The sequence below is a fragment of the Nicotiana tabacum genome, chromosome 11, assembly GCF_000715075.1.
Source record: "Nicotiana tabacum cultivar K326 chromosome 11, ASM71507v2, whole genome shotgun sequence".
NCBI lineage: Eukaryota > Viridiplantae > Streptophyta > Magnoliopsida > Solanales > Solanaceae > Nicotiana > Nicotiana tabacum.
The window spans coordinates 167,179,624-167,200,446 of NC_134090.1; positions in this window are offsets into that span (position 1 = coordinate 167,179,624).

Here is a 20,823-nt window from a genome sequence, read left to right on the forward strand (position 1 = left end):
TATATGAACACATAACAACAATTGATGCGGTGCACATCCCGATCCAATCATACAAACAACAACGGTATCAATATTCACCATTATTCCTCCTTGTTGCGGCGTGCAACCCGATCCTACCTGTCTACCCTTATTACTCCTCAACACATATCAACCTTATTCCTCCATTTGCGGCGCGCAACCCGATCCCGCCTATCCACCCTTATTACTCCTTGTTGTGGTGCGCAACCCGATCCCACCAGACAATCACATTTTACCCTTATTCCTCCTATTGCGGCGTGCAACCCGATCCCAATATATAGCACCAATCACAAATGAATAAAGACAAGTGTCTCACAGGTTAATTCAAATCCTCCAATATACTTATACCGCAATCCATACAATGGAATATCACTACGATTAGGTAACTTCACCCGTGTAAACTACTCAACGAGATCAACCAAGATGTACCATAAGGCACCAACAAGCCAACAATATAATAAAACAAAACCATGAAATAATTAAATACTTCAATAAAGAGAACAACAATTAATATGAAGCGATTAGACATGGAAATATATATGAGCAAGTAGTAATTAAGACATGGAAGCAATTATGAGCAAGTATCAATGAAGGCAAGAAATAGTATACTAGGAAACGGGGAAAGGAACAATCTAAAAATGGAAATTTGGTGGCGCATAGGTATTCGTCACCACACCTATACGCCACACACATGTAATTTCACATAGCAAATAAGTCGAGGATTCCTATTCCCTCAAGTCAAAGTTAGACCAAACACTTACCTCAAGCCAACGGGTAATTCAACACTCAATCACCGCTTTACCTCTCGATTCCACTACCAATTTGTCAAGAACAGAGAAAGCATGAGAGAAACTGAAGAATGACTATCTCAATTACTTGATTCAAATACATCTATACTAAATATAAATCCTACAAAATATTCTTCATATATTCTACAACTAATGCTACACAATATTCTACACTAAATGTAAAATATCCCTAATAATATCCCATATATTCACCATATCGAGAATGTATTAATGTAGATATTCTACAATCTGTCCATTATGCTAACATTCCCCCTCAAATTGATGCCGGTGGATCGAAAAGCATCGATTTGCCTACTAGAAATTGATGACGTTGTCATGCCATTGATTTTGTAAATACATCAGCTATTTGAAGATCACTATATACATGTGGAAGAGTAATAACTCTTCTATCTATAGCTTCTCTTATAGAATGACAGTCCACTTCAATTTGCTTGGTTCTTTCATGATAAACTGGATTGGTTGCAATCTGAATGGAACTTGTGTTATCAACATGGAGAGGAGTAAGATTAGATTGAGGAAATCCAATTTCTGCAAGCAAATCACGAAGCCAAATAATTTCGGAGCAAGCAGTCGACATTGCTCGATATTCAGACTCCATTGAAGATTTTGAAACACGATCTTGCTTCTTGCTTTTCCAAGATATCAAAGAATTTCCGAGAAACGTGCACCATTCCGTGATGGAGCGGCGAGTATTAAGACATCCAGCCCAATCAGAATCACTAAATGCATTAAGCTGAATAGGTAAACCATTAGTAAAGAATAATCCACAAGTTGATGTTCCTGAGAGATATCGAATGATGCGACGAACTGCCACCAAATGTAGATGACGGGGAGTCTGCATAAATTAACTGACTTGTTGAACTGCAAAAGAGATATCATTCCGAGTAATAGTAAGATAATTTAGGCTCCCAACTTGTCACGACCCAAAATCTCACCTTTTGTGATGGCGCCTATCATGGTACAAGGCAAGCCTCAACTCAACATCTCAACATAGTAGAACTTTTAAATAAAAGCGGAAGCAGTTAATATTAAATAAAACCTTTAAGAATAGAATATAACTACAAAAGTACTAAACAATCCATCCCCAAAACACGGTGTCACTGAGTGTATGAGCATCTAAATGATAACAATATTCGACTGATAAAACACTATCTGAAAATATAGAGCAGTAGAATATGAAAGGAAAGGAGAGTCAAGGTCAGTGAATACCATGCAGCTACCTCAATAGTCTCCTGAGTCTGACTCCTCAATCAGAAACTGACGTGACTAGAACTACCTGGATCTGTAACACGAGGTACAGGGGGTAACGTGAGTAATGCTGCTCGGTGGGCCGGGCCTGAACCGGACCGGACCGGGCCCGCGGTCCTAACGGGCCTGGTGGGCCTGGTGGGCCGGTCCTGGGTGGGCCGGTCTTGGTGGGCCTCTGAGCCCGTCACGGGCTGGTCTCCATGGTTGAGCCCACGAGCCCGGGACCGTTTGGCCCGGGACCGGCAGGCGGGCCTGGGCCGGTCCTGGCGGGCCTGGCGGGCCCAACGGCTATTTTTCAAAAAAAAAAAAAAAAAAAAAAAATCAAACGGCCATATTTAAAATCTAGCCGTTTGGGCTGAAAATATGACCGTTTTTTAAGTTAAAAAAATGGCCATTTGGCCCCCAAACTTTATTTTAACCCCAAACTTTATATAATTACACTTTTCCCCATTTCTCAACTATAAATACCCCCTCATTCTTTCATTTTTATTCACCAATTCATCAATATCTCTCAATATCTCTCAATCTCTCTCAATCTCTCTACTACAATTACTTAATTTATTGTTGAAATTTCGTGAAAAATTGTGAAGTTGTTGAATTGAAGTTTTCAAGTGTTCAACGATTTTCAATTTTCAAGAAGTTGTTCGGCAATCCGGTAAACTCGTTTCAACTCTTACGTTTTTATAATATATTTTTGTGTGGTTTAGTTTGCATAATTATAATTAATATGGCATTTACTTTGAAAAAAATGTTTGGTAAAGGAAAAGATAAAACCGGTGAAAGTAGTGGCCAACCAACTACCCTTCCCCCGGCTCCCCGACCTAGAAAAGATAAGCAAGTTGAAAGTAGTCGCCAACCTAGACGTCCTCCTCCTTCCGTAATTCTTGATAGTGATCACCCTTGTTTTCAATTTACCGATAGTGAATTTTATCATAATGTTGCACCAGGTGATAGATTAGATGATGAAATTATGAATGCTCTTTATCCTAATGAAACCATCTTAGAAAATAATGAGGAAAATGAGGATGATGATGAAACTCAAGCACCGGATTTATGTTATGTGCTTACTTTATGTGCTTACCTTATACTTTTGCTTCTAATCCTAATTGGGTTCATTATATTAGAAGAGTGTTTAATCCTACTTATAAAGGTTGGCCTCGCGCAACAGTTAAGAGTGATATTTATAAATTCAAACATGAATATGAACAATATTTGCGTTATTTATTTACTCATATACCTAATCGGATTTCTATTACTACTGATATTGGTAGAAGTGGTAATGATTGTGATTACCTAACTGTTACAAGTCATTGGATAGATGAAGAATGGATAATGCAAAAACGCATAATTGCATATAGAATAATTAATTCGCGTCACACAGGTAAATTTATAGCTAACACTGTTGCAGATATTTGTAGATATTTTTGCTTTAGCGATAAAATAATGGCAATTTCAATGGATAATGCTTCTAGTAACACCAGTGCTATAGGCATGCTTACAACAACACTAAATCCTGCATTTACTAATATTTTCCATGTTAGATGTATTTGTCATATTTATCATTTAATTGTCGGTGATGGTATGCGAATATTAAACATAGAAATTGAAAAGGTTAGAATGGCTCTTAATTGGCTTTTTTATTCAAACCGTAGAAGTAGACTTAGAGAGTATTTTAAAAAATGTGATGAATATGGCCTTAGAGAAAGAAAGGTTCCTAAACCTTGCCCGACTAGATGGAATTGTATGTACGAAAGTTTAGTAGTAGCATATGAATATAGAAACCCAATTAATGCAACGTTTAATTCTCGGGTAGGTGGTGAAGATGATGATGAAATGCTTACCACTCAAGATTGGACTAATGTTAAAATTCTTTTAGATTTTTTAGAACATTTTCAAATTGCAACAAATGCATTTTCTGGGCAATATTATCCTACTATTTCAAACTGTTTAGTTTATATTGCAGCACTATCTGATTTGTTTGTTGAATTTAGTGAGGGTGGGGATATTTATGAACTTGCTATAAATGAAATGAAACAAAAGTTTAAAAAATATTTTTTTCCTATCCCTCCTATTTATGGTCTTGCTGCAATGCTAAATCCTACAATGAAATTGGGAGGTCCTCATTTTTGGTATTCAAATATTTATAAGGCTTTAGATCTTTCAAATGAGGAAATTGCGACACTTGCAGATGCAAAAGCTTCAATTAAGATTAACGCTCAAACAGTTTATAATGCTTATCAACTTGCCTTAGAGCATGCTAGGCCAACTATTCCAACCCCTACTTCGTCTAGCTCACAATCCTCTAAAAGAGTTGCGGGCTTAAAAGCTCTTAAATCTTGGACGGAGTTCAGGGGGTCTCAAGGTGAAAATTATGATGAAACTTCACATCTAAATGAGCTTCAAGTTTATTTGTCTCAGGGACTTGAAAAGGAGAATCCAGACGGCTCTTTTGATCTTTTGGAATGGTGGAAGGCAAGGGAAAAACATTTTCCTGTTCTTGCAAGGATGGCTCGGGATATTTTATCAATTCAAGCTTCAACTGTTGCATCAGAGAGCGCTTTCAGTCAAGCAAGACTGCAAATAGGTGATCATAGAGCGTCTATGAGGGATAGCTTGGAAAAATCAGTATTGTTTAGAGATTGGATCCGCTCGGAAAGAAGAAACTTTGGAATTGCAGAAGCACAACCGGCGATAGATGAAGCTTATGAAGAAATGATAGCGGAACTTACGGAGGATTCGGCTTCGCCCGGAAGTGGTGATGAACAAGCTTCTTTTCCACCACCACCAACGCAACCTCCTCCGAACCTTGAAGGATTTATGAGATTTGTTAGAGATAATACATAGAATAATATGTAACTTGTATTTTGGCACATCTTCCTTAGTTTTTTTCCTTCTAATGGTGGTATTAGTACCTTGTTGTGCTCATTCCATTGGGGGAAGGATGACTAAGAAAGATATGTCATTTTTTGGTAATAAAATTTATTGCTTCTACCCATGAGCTTCTTTTCGCAATATTTCTTTGTCTATACTTAGAATTATTTATATGCTACAATATATACATAATATACAATATATATACTACAAGAAAATATATTTATAAGATACAATATATACATAAGATACAATATATATACTACAAGAAAATATATAAGAGAATATATATACATAAGATACAATATAATATACTACAAGAAAATATATTATGCTACAATATATACATAATATACAATATATATACTACAAGAAAATATATAAGAGAATATATATACATAAGATACAATATAATATACTACAAGAAAATATATTATGCTACAATATATACATAATATACAATATATATACTACAAGAAAATATATTTATAAGCTACAATATATACATAAGATACAATATATATACTACAAGAAAATATATAAGAGAATATATATACATAAGATACAATATAATATACTACAAGCAAATATATAAGAGAATATATATACATAAGATACAATATAATATACTACAAGCAAATATATTATGCTACAATATATACATAATATACAATATATATACTACAAGAAAATATATTTATAAGCTACAATATATACATAATATACAATATATATACTACAAGAAAATATATAAGAGAATATATATACATAAGATACAATATAATATACTACAAGAAAATATATTATGCTACAATATATACATAATATACAATATATATACTACAAGAAAATATATTTATAAGCTACAATATATACATAAGATACAATATATATACTAAAAGAAAATATATAAGAGAATATATATACATAAGATACAATATAATATCAAGAAGTGATATTTATGCATGACAATTTAGTGTTTTACTATTGTTTTGTTATTTTCTTTTTCGTCAAGCACTTTAATAATTAGATATACATATATACTACATATTAATATAGCCATGATACTACAAGAAATTGTCTTAAAAAAAAAAAAAAAAACCCGCTAGGCCCGCGAAGCCCACGAGCCCGGCCCGTTAAGCACAGGACCATGTGGGCTTAGGCCCGTCACGGGCCGGTTCCACCCATTAGGCCCACGAAGACCGGGACCGCCAGGCCCGGGACCGCCAGAGCCCGGGACCACGAAGCCCGGGACCGCGAGGCCCGGCCCGTTAGGCCCACTAAGGCCCGGGCCCGGGACAAAATACAGCATTAACCTAGAGTACACCAACTCAGTAAGTAACAGAAATAAATAAGGAACTGAGAAGTAGTGACGAGCTATGCAAATACAATTATCTTAATAACTTTCAAATAAGAGAAGTTAGATGTTCGATTTAACAGTTTAAGTCTCATCAGTGCGTACTCAAATAAATCAGATATCAAATATTCTAGAAATATGTATGACACGGACAAATAACAACTAAGTGTAGCAATTAACTGAAAATAAATATAGCCTCTCAAGGCAACAATCACTCAGCTCATCTCAACAGCTCAATCACTCGGCTCTCAGCCCTCAATAATCATACTCAATAGGTACATGCGCTCACTGGGGGCGTGCAGACTCCGGAGGGGCTCCTTCAGCCCAAGCGCTATAAACTACATGGACAACTCACGTGCTGTAGTATCAATATCTCACAACTAGGCCCTCGGCCTTACTCAGTCATCAATATCTCCAGTCTCTCGGACTCTCAGAAATCATATAAACAACCCAAACAGAAGTAATATCATGTATCAATAATAAATAGTAAGAGACAAAGGCATAATAAGCAAGAAAAGCTATGACTGAGTACAAATAGTAATTTAACAGCCAATTCAGCAAGTACACGACCTCTCAGGTCTCAACAGTGATCACATAAGGCCTAAACATGATTTCTAACATGAAGTACAGTTAATTTCTATGAAAACATAGGGAACATGTATTAAACAGTAGGCCAATTGATTCCACATTCTCGCGGGACGGACCAAGTCACAATCCCTATGGTGCACGCCCACACACCCGTCACCTAGCATGTGCGTCACCTCCAAAATAGTCATACGTCAAAATTTCCGGGGTTTCATACTCTCAGGACCAGATTTATAACCGACTTACCTTAATCCGAGCAAAAATCCTACTCCGAAATGCCTTTACCCCTCGAATCGGCCTCTAATCGATTCGAATCTAGCCACAGTTAATTCAATTCAGTCAATGCTAATTATAGGAATTAATTCCTTATGAAAATACTAATTTTCCAACAAAATCCGAAATTTAACTCAAAAACACCCGTGGGGCCCACATCTCGGAATCCGGCGAAATTCACAAAATCCGACAACCCATTCAGCCATGAGTCCAAACTCACCAAAATTACTAAATTCCGATAACAATTTGGCCTCCAAATCTTCAAATCTTATTTTCAAATCCCTAGGTCTAAATCCCAATTTATACCTCAAAAACATGTAATCTAGTCGGATTATTCGATGATAATTCAATATTATGGAGTAGAAATGATCACAAGTGACTTACCTCAAGATTTCCCATGATTTCTTGCTCAAAAATCGCCTCAAGCCGTGTTCTTTCACCAAAAAATGTCAAAATGAGGTAAAAAAATAGAAACATCATTAAAAACCCGATTCTGGTCGCTAAAAGTCAATTCCCGTCGCTAAAAGTGGTCAAATCCGATCGCTAAAGGTGCACACCAGATCTGTTGCACCAACAATCTTTAATTTTACTAAAAAGTCTCTAACTCTATCATACGAACTCGGAATTCGATGATTCTTATTCCTATGAGTCACAAATAATAATACGAACATAGTCCTTCAATCGAAACTCGATTCGGAGCTCATTTGCTTTGTGAGATTCCCATTTCGCTCGTTAAACAATTAACTCATGTTTCGTGTTAAAAACCCAATTGGGACTTGATGAAATTAGACCAAATTTTCCAGATCACTCCTATAATTCATTATCAAAATCCCAGAAGTCTCGAAATCATATTTCGATCTCTATAACTAAAAATGGACCTTTGGATCATTACATGCTTATGCTCAAAAAGCTAAAATCTTCCAAAAACTCTTCCAAAATTTATCCGAACCTCATGGGAACCCAACCAAGTATACTAACAAGTCCCATAATATGACACAAACTTAGTCGATGCCTCAAATTATATCAAACAATGTTAAAACCGTGAATCACACCCCAATTCAAGCTTAATGAAACTAAGAACTTCCAACTTTATATTCGATGCCGAAACCTATCAAATCAAGTCCGGTTGACTTCAAATTTTTCACACAAGTCATAAATGACATAACGAAGCTATGAAAATTTTCAGAACTAGATTCTGACCTCGATATAAAAAAGTCAACCCTCAATCAAACTTTCCAAAAATCTTCCATTTTCCAACTTTTGCCAAAATGCGCCAAATTATCGTACAGACTTCCAAATCCAAATCTGAAAATGCGCTTAAGTCCAAAAATCACCATACAAAGCTATTGGAATCATTAAAAATCTAATCCGGGTTCGTTTGCTCAAAAGTCAAATCTCCGGTCAAACTTAAGAAATCTTTAGCCTTAGATTTCTAGATTCCGTATTGCCGATAATTTGATCTAGGGACCTCCGAATTCGATTTCGGACATATGACCAAGTCCCAAATCACGATACGGAACTATCGGAATGGTCAAAACTTGTAACCGAAGTCAACTCAGTTTAGTTTTAAAGCTCTAGTTCACAATTTAATCCTTTTTTTTACATAAAAACCTTTTGGAAAATTATACGGACTGCGCATGCAAGTCGAGGAATTATTGATAGCGCTTTTCAAGGTCTTGAAATACCGAGATAATTATTAAATTTAAAGATAACATTTTGAGGCATCACATTCTGCACCTCTAAAACAAACGTTCGTCCTCGAACGTACTAAGAATTATTCTCAGGTTACCAAATTGATGATTTTACTTCTACACAAATATTCGTGATTGATCCCATATTACCGCATTCGACATAAGTCCGACAACACCATTTCAATTGAGATTATTTCCTTTATCCATATTTGTAAACTTGAAGACCTAAATTTCTTACACTCCAATCATTTCCAGAAAGGTCCGATTTTCACGTCAACACATGATATTAGTCTCGACTGGCTATAGCAACTCGTGCCTACGCACCCATCAAAAATGGGGTATTACATTCTCCCCCACTTAGGGTCATTCATCCTCAAATGAGAAGTAGAGCATGTCCTTAAACACATAATGTAACTTATCTCTTTCTTTGCACATTTCAATATCCCACATTTTTTTAACTCCCAAAATTTTCAGAAATTTCGACAGAGTCTCCCCTGTAATTGGGCCTATCCACCTGCCAAAGTAATACCAAAACAACTCCTAAAAATATGTCCACAACCCAACAAAGCACCACAAAGTATATATTAATAACACTAATCTCGCATTACAAGCACGACATTATCACAATGATATCTTGACATGAAACACATCATATGTATGATCATAAACACATCTCTGGTCTTAATAGTTGTTCATAAAAGATTACAACATCACCAATTAACCTTATGTTAACAAAATCTCGTTTCAAATCTCCAGTTTACTAATAACGAGGCATGAAGATCTCATAATCACTTACCCGAATTAACGAGTAACAATTTACATCCCCTGGGCACTCACCTCGTAGTCTAAAACTCAATAATTACAATACAAATCTAGCAAATTATGCACAAAGATATTCATACAAGAATTTATTTTCCAAATAAGTCTAATAGGCATGACTCCCTATAAGTACTATAGTACAAATTTTTAATTTCACAAAGGGGCATTTAAGCACATAATTTTTTTTCTTTCACCACAAGGACCTCGTCCTTATATAACATCTACCACAGCTTGTAGCCCGATTTGAATATTTTATATTATATAAAACACAAGGATCTCATCCTCAACTCTGTACCACAAGTAATATGCACATCGTGCCAAATTGGAACATTCCATTTTCTTCTTTTGAATAATTTTCCGTTAAACAAAATCACAACACATAATGATATACATAGCTATCTCTATCGAATCTCCCAACAGGAGTATTCAAATAAGTAGATTTTAGAATTACGAAATTCACTCATAAGTGGAGCATAATAGGAGGACTTGCCTCGATACTCATGACCGAATCAAGTTAAGAAAATTGTTGCTTTATAATAATTTGAGACCGTACTTGTAACGACACCATCTGGTGTTGCGACCTCAACCATACCATAGAAAATATATCAACGGGTTGGGTCTCCACCTCTAGGAGTCTCACCTCCACCTCTAACATTATGACCCCTACCTCTGGCTGGTCATGTAAGTGGAGTAATAACTGGAATGGGCACGTAGCCTGAGTGCTTTTATAAAATATGTTTCTCCCAAGTCTAGGACAATTTTCCCATGATGTGCCTAGTACTACCACATTTATAACAATCCCTTTGAGGGTCCAACTGCTCATACTGAGTCTATGCTAGATAACTGGAATAACCATTATATGAAGCTCGTGTCGGTAGTGCATTAAAAGAACTTACTGGAGCACCCTATGTAATCAGATATATTGACTGGACTGGCCGACTACCTAAGCCCTGTCATAATGATTTGTAGTTGTAGAGTAGAATCCGCTGAATCCTTTAAAACCTCGAGACCTCTTGGTCTTCTTAGCTTCCTCTTTTCCTCATCCAGAACACATTAACATTTTGGCAATTTCTACCACTAGACGAAATGAAGCATCAAATTGTAGCTTCCCGAGTTGTACAAAATTTAAAAATCATAATTGAGTCCTTTAATGAGTCTGTGGATTCACTCTCTGGCTGTAGGAACTAAGGTAGGAGTATGGCGACTAACTTATTGAACCTGATGACCTATTCTGACACCGTCATGGTGACCTGACACAACCGTTCAGACCACATATACCACATATTACAGAGAATCCGGGAAACAAACTCCTTCAAAAACATTTCTAAGAACTGAGCCGAGTAGGTGATGTTGCATTGGCTAGTTTGCCCTATTCATAGGCTTGCCACAAACACCGACGGCTAATTTCTTCTTTTGCTATGTTGACTCAACACTGCTGAGCTAACCTATTTATTCATATACTCTTCGATTCTTCTTTGGGGTAACTCTTTCCCCTAATTATGCACAATAATCACAAAAGTATAGTTCCATCAAGATAAATCTTGGCACAGACTACATAGTCTAGAAGATCGTCAACCATTGTACTTTCTCTAAAGCACCCCAAAATCTACAAGCTTGACTTCCACACTGAGCAAACCTTCTATAAATGTAAAGTTGTTTTTTTCAACTCCTTTGAAATTGAAATATTGGTTTATTAAGGAGGCTGACATACCGCAAGTCCTAACCTTATCCCCTGCATGTCTCATGTCTTAAATATGTGTAACTTATTGGGGAGCCTTTCAATATATATATATATATATATATATATATACATACATACATACATACATACATACATACATACATACATACATACATACATATATTTTAGGTCAAAACTGATATAACACATGACCATTTGATCCATTCATTAATAGCAGTCATCCCAATTTGGCGCGAAGTCATGGGTCACAACGTCCGATAATCCACAATGTTGACATTCGTAACTCATATAAATCAACCAGACGTCAAGGTCTATTGCACCCCTACATGATTTACTGGGTGATTTTCTCAATACGCCCACATATTCAGAATAACGGGTCTAGTAAATACCTAATCTTTCCACCACCTCTTGGCGGAACCCGTCATCTGAAACACAATAAAATCAACCTCTATTGCTTTCAACTATTCCCATATTCTACAATACTTCATGGCAGCGGTTCAGAAAATCCCGTGGGCCCTCAGAAGGTGTACTATTGAAATGGAATGGAAATAGCTAAGTAAGCTTATCCAATCTCAGCAAAGCCTCAAAAGACAAGGTAGGTCTGTCATCGGCCTGTGCCACAATAACTGGATGAGATTAAGCTAAATCCTTCATAAGCTAATGCAACACAACCCATCTAATTCCTCAAACCATATGCAAATCTCGTATTCACCCTCGTAATAGTCAAGTCCACTCTCATAAGCGATCCAAACTCAAATTGCAACACGTATATTTCACTGGTAAAAGAGGACTGCCAACCAACAACATAAGGATCACACAAACTTCAGAACATCCCGCAGGAGATAATCCACTTGCTTAGCCTCAAACTAGTATCTCTCTATACTCTTCCATAATTATAACTATTACACAATCACTTAACCCCCTTCTAAGTCTGAACTTATAACACCACATGAATATTTACTCCGCTCCACTACTAAACTACACAAGAGGTCCTTCAACACACCCATAGCTCGAGGCCATATGCCAACTCAAGACAGAAGTCAAACACCTAATAATCTTTGATACATCCTCAGCAAACTCTTCCCGTCACATTTGAACAATTTGAACACATCTCGCAATCAAATCATACTCACCCCTAGTCATCCAATCACAAAACCCACCAATAAGGACACAAAAGGACATATAAATCCCAAATGCACGTTCTCACACAATCGAAATCTTAGCCCAACATCACACACAGAAATCACATCTCGTACCTTATCTAGGGAATCACAAGATGTCGATGCATAGCAAATACCGAGCGCTCATGTGCACACACAAATGCGTGGAAGGATTTCAAGGAATTACAGTTCAAGTTTAATCAATGTCGCACGATAAGAATTCAAGAATGTGGAATTTCCTAAAGGGTTCTGCAGCCTCTCAAAGATAAGTACAGACGTCTCCGTATCGATCCACAAGACTCTACTAAACCTGCTCATGACTCATGAGACCTATGTAACCTAGTGCTCTGATACCAACTTTTCACGACCTAAAATCTCACCTGTCGTGATGGCGCCTATCGTGGTACAAGGCATGCCTCAACTCAATATCTCAACATAGTAGAACTTTTAAATAAAGGCGGAAGCAGTTAATATTAAATCAAACATTTAAGAATAGAATATAACTCCAAAAGTACTAAACAATCCATCCCCAAAACCCGTGTCACTGAGTGCATAAGCATCTAAATGATAACAACATCCGACTGATAAAACACTATCTGAAAATATAGAATAGTAGGAAAGGAAAGGAGAGTCAAGGTCAGCGAATGCCATGTAACTACTTCAATAGCCTGCTGAGTCTGACTCTTCAAACAGCAACCGCCATGACCAGAACTACCTGGATCTGTACACGAAGTACATGGGGTAACATGAGTACACCAACTCAGTAAGTAACAGAAATAAATAAGGAACTGAGAAGTAGTGACAAGCTATGCAAATACAGTTATCTTAATAACTTTCAAATAAGAGAAGTCAGACTTTCGATTTAACAGTTTAAGTCTCATCACTGTATACTCAAATAAACCAAATATCAAATATTCCAGAAATATGTACGATAGGGACAAATAGCAACTAAGTGTAGCAATTAACTGAAAATAAATATGGCCTCTCAAGGCAACATTCACTCAAATCATCTCAACAGCTCAATAACTCGGCTCTCAGCCCTCAATAATCTTACTCAATAGGTACCTACACTCACTGGGGGTGTGTAGAATCCGGAGGATATCCTTCAGCCCAAGCGCTATAAACTGTACGGACAACTCACATGTTGTAGTATCAATATCTCACAACTAGGCCCTCGACCTTACTCAGTCATCAATATCTCTAATCTCTCGGACTCTCAGAAATCATATAAACAGCCCAAACAGAAGTAATATCATGTATCAACAATAAATAGTAAGAGACAAAGGCATAATAAGCAAGAAAAGCTATGATTGAGTACAAACAATAATTTAGCAGCTAATTCAGCAAGTACACGACCTCTCAGGTCTCAACAGTTATCACATAAGGCCTAAACATGATTTCTAACATGAAGTACAGTCAATTTCTATGAAAACATAGGGAACATGTATTAAACAGTAGGCCAATTGATTCCACACTCTCGCGGGACGGACCAAGTCACAATCCCTATGGTGCACGCCCACACGCCCGTCACCTAGTATGTGCGTCACCTCCAAAATAGTCATACGACAAAATTTCCGGGGTTTCATACTCTCAGGACCAGATTTATAACCGACTTACCTTAATCCGAGCAAAAATCCTACTCCGAAATGCCTTTACCCCTCGAATCGGCCTCTAATCGATTCGAATCTAGCCACAGTTAATTAAATTTAGTCAATGCTAATTATAGGAATTAATTCTGTATGAAAATACTAATTTTCCAACAAAATTCGAAATTTAACTCAAAATTGCCCGTAGGGCCCACGTCTCGGAATCCGACGAAACTCACAAAATCCGACAACCCATTCAGCCACTAGTCCAACTATACAAAAATTACTAAATTCCGATAACAATTCGGCCTCCAAATCTTCAAATCTTATTTTCAAATCCCTAGGTCTAAATCCCCATTTTACACCTCAAAAACATGTAATCTAGTTGGATTATTCGATGATAATTCAATATTATGGAGTAGAAATGATCACAAGTGACTTACCTCAAGATTTCCCGTGATTTCTTGCTCAAAATTCGCCCCAAGCCGTGTTCTTTCACCAAAAAACGTCAAAATGAGCTAAAAAAATAAAAAGAAACAACATTAAAAACCCGATTCTGGTTATTAAAAGTCAATTCCCATTGCTAAAAGTTGTCAAATTTGGTCGCTAAAGGTGCACACCAGATCTGTTGCACCAACAATCTTTAATTTTACTAAAAAGACTCTAACTCCATCATACGAACTCGGAATTCGATGATTCTTGTTCCTATGAGTCACAAATAATAATACAAACATAGTCCTTCAATCAAAACTCAATTCGGAGCTCATTTACTTTGTGACATTCCCATTTAGCTCGTTAAATAATTAACTCATGTTTCGCATTAAAAACCCAATCGCGACTTGATGAAATTAGACCAAACTTTCCAAATCACTCCTATAATTCATTATCAAAATCCCGAAAGTCTCAAAATCAAATTTCAATCTCTATAATTGAAAATGGACCTTTGGATCATTACATGCTTATGCTCAAAATGCCAAAATCGTCCAAAAACTCTTCCAAAATTATCTAAACCTCATGGGACCCCAACCAAGTATACTAACAAGTCCCATAATATGACACAAACTTAGTCGATGCCTCAAATTACATCAAACAATGCTAAAACCGTAAATCACACGCCAAATCGAGCTTAATGAAACTAAGAACTTCCAACTTCTATATTCGATGCCGAAACCTATCAAATCAAGTCCGGTTGACTTCAAATTTTGCACACAAGTCATAAATGACATAACGAAGCTATGAAAATTTTCAGAACTAGATTCTGACCCCGATATAAAAAAGTCAACCCTCAATCAAACTTTCCAAAAATCTTCCATTTTCCAACTTTTGCCAAAATGCGCCGAATTATCCTACAGACCTCCAAATCTAAATCTGAACATGCGCCTAAGTCCAAAAATCACCATATGAATTGAAATCATCAAAAATCTAATCCGGGGTCGTTTGCTCAAAAGTCAAATCTCCGATCAAACTTAAGAAATCTTTAGCCTTAGATTTCTAGATTCCGTTAATTGCCGATAATTTGATCTAGGGACCTCCGAATTTGATTTCGGACATATGACCAAGTCCCAAATCACGATACGAAACTATCAGAATGGTCAAAACTTGTATCCAGGTTCGTTTTCTCAAAATGTTGACCAAAGTCAACTTAGTTGCGTTTTAAAGTTCTAGTTCACAATTTAATCCATTTTTTACATAACCTTTCGAAAAATTATACGGACTGCGCACACAAGTCAAAGAATTATTGATAACACTTTTCAAGGTCTTAAAATACCGAGATAATTATTAAATTTAAAGATGACATTTTGAGTCATCACATTTGTCGAAACAAAGTTGGATCAGGAAGAAGATCCCCTTCATCGCAACGATACTTTACATTCAATTCAATTGGAGTATCAACAGAGGAGGATTCTTGAAGACCAACCAAAGCAATCAAAGCCCGAGTATATTTGTGCTGGTTTAAGAACACATCTAAAGAATTATAATGAACTTCAAACCCCAAGTAATATGTTAGAGTACCAAGATCTTTCATGTGAAAAGAATCCTTAAGCTGCCGTTGGAGGCTAGTGCTTAATAAAGAATCAGTTCCTGTTATAATGATGTCATCCACATATACCAGAAGAAGAACACAATCTGTAGATGTTTTATGAAGAAACAAAGACGAGTCATATTTACTTTGTTCAAAAGATAAGTGAAGCAAAGTAGATCGAAACTTGTCAAACCAAGTTCTGGGAGCTTGTTTTAATCCATACAATGACCGCTTCAACTTGCAAACATCTGATGTAGGTGATGAAAACAAACTAGGTAGAGGTTTCGTATAAATATCATCTTTCAGATCACCATGGAGAAAAGTATTTTTTACATCCATTTGATGAAGAGGCCAATTCTGTGAGGCAGCAATGGCAATAATAGTTCGCACCGTAGTCATTTTTGTTACTGGTGCAAAAGTCTCCTCATAATCCACACCATACTCCTGTTTGTTACCAAGAACAACCAAACGAGCTTTGTACCAATCTAGAGTTCCATCAGAATGAAGTTTAATTGAATAAACCCATTTATATAAAATTGGGCATACATTTGAAGGACATGAAACAATGTCCCATGTGTTATTTACTTTAAGAGCCAAAAATTCTTCCTCCATTGCTTTATGCCAATATTCATGCTTGTAAGCTTGTGAGTAACAAGTTGGAACTGAAATAATGGATAAAGTAGAGGAAAAACCATACCAATTTGGAGTATTTCGTTCTCTGGTAGATCGCCGAGTAGGCTCAAGAGGAGCAGGCGTTGAAGATATCTCATATTCTGGTTGTGGAGCAGTCTCAGGTGGCGGATCAGTTTCACAATGGAGTAAGTTGGGCGACATCGTTCATACACATATCCGGGTTTGAATCGCTTAAAAGAAGATGACAAATCCTCAAACATAGGAATAAGAGGAGAAACAGAAGATGACTCAACATGAGTGGGAAAGAAATATTGATTCTCAAAGAAAACAATATTTCTAGAAATACAAAATTTGTCGGAACTTGGATCATAGCAAATAAACCCTTTCTGTGAAGTACTATTACTCATAAAAGCACATTTAGTAGATCGAGCAGAAAGTTTATTGCGTTGAAAAGAAGGCAAATGCACAAAACAAACACAACCAAATGTATAAAAATTATGATAGCTAGGATTATGGTGATAAAGATGATAATATGGAGACTCAAGATTTAACACTTTAGATGGCAATCTATTAATTAAATAGACAGCGGTAGACAAAGCCTCCACCCAGTATTTAGATGGGACAGAGGACTCAAACAATAAAGTACGAGTTACATCTAAAAGATGACGATTTTTATGCCCAACAACCCCATTTTGTTGTGGTGTATATGGGCAAGAGCGTTGTGAGATGATTCCTTTCTCAAGCAAGAAATTATTGAATTCATGAGACATATATTCTCCACCAGAATCAGATCTTAATATTTTGATGCATGTAAAAAATTGAGTCTCAATGTAAGCCAAAAATGTCTTGAATATGGAAAATACCTCAAATTTGGAACGAAGAAAATACACCCATGTAAACCAACTATAATCATCTATGAATGTCACAAAGTACTTGAAATAAGCATGAGAAATAATTGGTGAAATGCCCCAAACATCACTGTGAATGACATCAAAACACTTTTTAGCACGACTACCAAAATTAGGAAAAGGATGAGTTTTACTTTTGCCTAATTTACAAGTAGAACAATCAAATGAAGCAGCTAAAAACAGATTTTTATTTCCCAATAAACCAAAATTTGATAAATGAGACAACACTATAGAATTTGGATGTCCTAGACGCTTATGCCAAACCTACATTTTACTAGCTGTAGAAGTACAAGCAAAAGACATAACACAAGGAATTGAAAAACGTATAGGAAACAATCTTCCAACTTTAGGCCCCTCCTGATTATCGTCCCCGACACCTGATCCTGTACAAGGCAACCATTACGAGAAAAATTCACATCACAATTGTTATCTACCAATTGACCAATTGAAATAAGACTAGTTGAGAGCTTTGGTGATACAAAAACATTCTTAAAAGTTTGAGTAATATTCCCAACCTTGGTAATGGGTAAATTACTACCATTCACAATCTGAATTTGTGATAGACCATGATAGTCACGTACATTTTTTAGCATGCTAGTTGAGTTTGTCATATGATTGGAAGCGCCAGAATCAACAAGCCAAAAGTTAGATGTAATATCGTTACCTTGTAGCCCCAAAGCTGAAAAGGCTGACACAATTATTTCTTGTACCATTTTAGGAGTAAGAACTTGTCCAACTGTTGGAGTAGCAAACTGGTTGCTAGTTCCAGTTGAAGATGAGTGATCATCAGTCGAACCATTTATCCCAACTTGAAAAGCATTGATCTTATGGTTTTGAGGATGTGTGGGACACTCTTTGATAATATGCCCGTGCTGCTTACAATAATTGCAGAACTTCTTATTACAATTTCTAGCAATATGACCATATTCTTTGCAACTGTAGCATTGAGTGGTGCTCATATCCCTGCCCTTTCTTTTTCCTTGAGCAGCAAATGCAACAGTATGAACACTTTCTTGCTTGAAAGCATTTTGTGTGAAAAGACGCTGCTCTTCACGAAGTAATTCCCTAAAACAAATATCCAAGGAGGGAGGCGGGTCACGATTCATTAAGTTAGAGCGAACACTCTCAAAATCAGATCGTAATTTCATCAAACATTGGTCTCGCTTGCTTTGATCATGAACTGCTTGAATTATAGATAGAGATTCAGCAGGTATTTTAGCATATACAATATCAGTAAACCTTTTGTAAATAATCCCACATGGCCTTTGCAGTCTTGTACGACCTGAGATTAAGAACAACGAGAGGGTCAATTGAACCTAAAATCCATGTCATCACCCAAGCATCTTTGACCTTCCACTGACCTAACTTTGTAAGATCAGTAGGAGCAGGATCACTTCCATCTATATGGCCCCATAATTCTTTTCCCGTGAAAAATAATTGAAACTGAAATTCCCAAGCAGAATAATTTTTTCTAGTGAAACGAACACTGAAGGACTCAAACTGATGTGAAGTCATGTTTTTGAATAGAGAAAATCAAAAACATAATGATACGAAAAAAAATAGCTAGAATATCCAAGATCAAGACCAAGACCAAGACCAAAAGCCCTAGATGCTTAGGACTGCTTGTTGACGAAAAATCAAGAGAACCAAGAGAACTAAACTTTCATATTTTTTTTAAAGGAACCACAGATAAAAGACAGTAAGAATCAAAACTATGAAAAGAAGGCTCTAATACCATGTCAAGAACAGAGAAAGCATGAGATAAACTGAAGAATGACTATCTTAATTACTTGATTCAAATACATCAGATACATTGGTATTTATACATAAGAGAAAATATCCTACACTAAATGTAAATCCTACAAAATATTCTTCATATATTCTACAACTAATGCTACACAATATTCTACACTAAATGTAGAATATCCCTAATAATATCCCATATATTCACCATATCGAGAATATATTAATGTAGATATTCTACAATCTGTCCATTATGCTAACATAATTCACTCGTATCTAGTCATAATTAATTTAATAACATCAATAAACGTTAAAGGAAATAATTCCAATGCATAATCATAGATTTTCTAACATTTTCCCCAAAAAGTTAAAAAACGACCCCGGGCCTGCTTGGTCAAAACTCGAAGTTCGGACCAAAACTCGATTACTCATTCACCCCCGAGCCCGGATATGCAATTGGTTTTGGTATCCGACCTCAATTTGAGGTCTAATTCCCCAAATTTTGAAATTCCCAAATTTCACCCAACTTAATTGCTGTAGATGTTGCAATTGCTTGCGACTGGAGCATGCGAGAAAGGCATCGTAATTGCGAACCTTCCGAATTTCTGGTGCAATCGCAAATTCGACCTTTTGGTCGCAATTGCGAAGATCCCCCTGCCTTTCTCCCTTCGCAAATGCAAATAAAAGTTCGCAATTGCGAACATGCCTAGGCCCAGCTTCCTTCGCATTTGCGATGGAAGCCTCGAAATTGCCAAGCTTGTGAAGCTCGCAAATGCGAAGCCTGATCTCGCAATTGCGAGATCAGAGGCCTACAACTCTGCTGAAGCATACTAGCAAACTCCCTAAGTTCAAAATCACTCTGTGGCCTATCCAAAACTCATCCGAGCCCTCGGGGCTCCAATCCAAACATGCACACAAGTCTAAAAACATCTTATGGACTTACTCGTGCGATCAAATTGCCAAAATAACATCTTAACAATGAATTTAGCACCAAAACTCATGAGACTCTCAAGATAGATCAAAATTTGTATTTCTCAACCAAGGGTTCGAATTACATCAAATCATTTCCGATTCTCACCAAATTTCACAGATATGACTTAAATACCATATCAAACCTGTACAGGGCTCTAGAACCAAAATACGGGCCCGATACCAATGAGTTCAAACATTATTCAATTTCTAAACATCCTTATATTTTCCAGCAAACAATATTCTTCAAAAATTCATTTCTCGGGCTAGGGACCTCGATATTCGATTCCAGGCATACGCCCAAGTCCCATATTTTACTACGGACACTCCGAGACCGTCAAATCATGGGTCTGAGTCTGTTTACCAAAAACATTGACTAAAGTCAACTTTAATCAATTTAAAGGCAAATAATTCTAATGTTTTTTCTT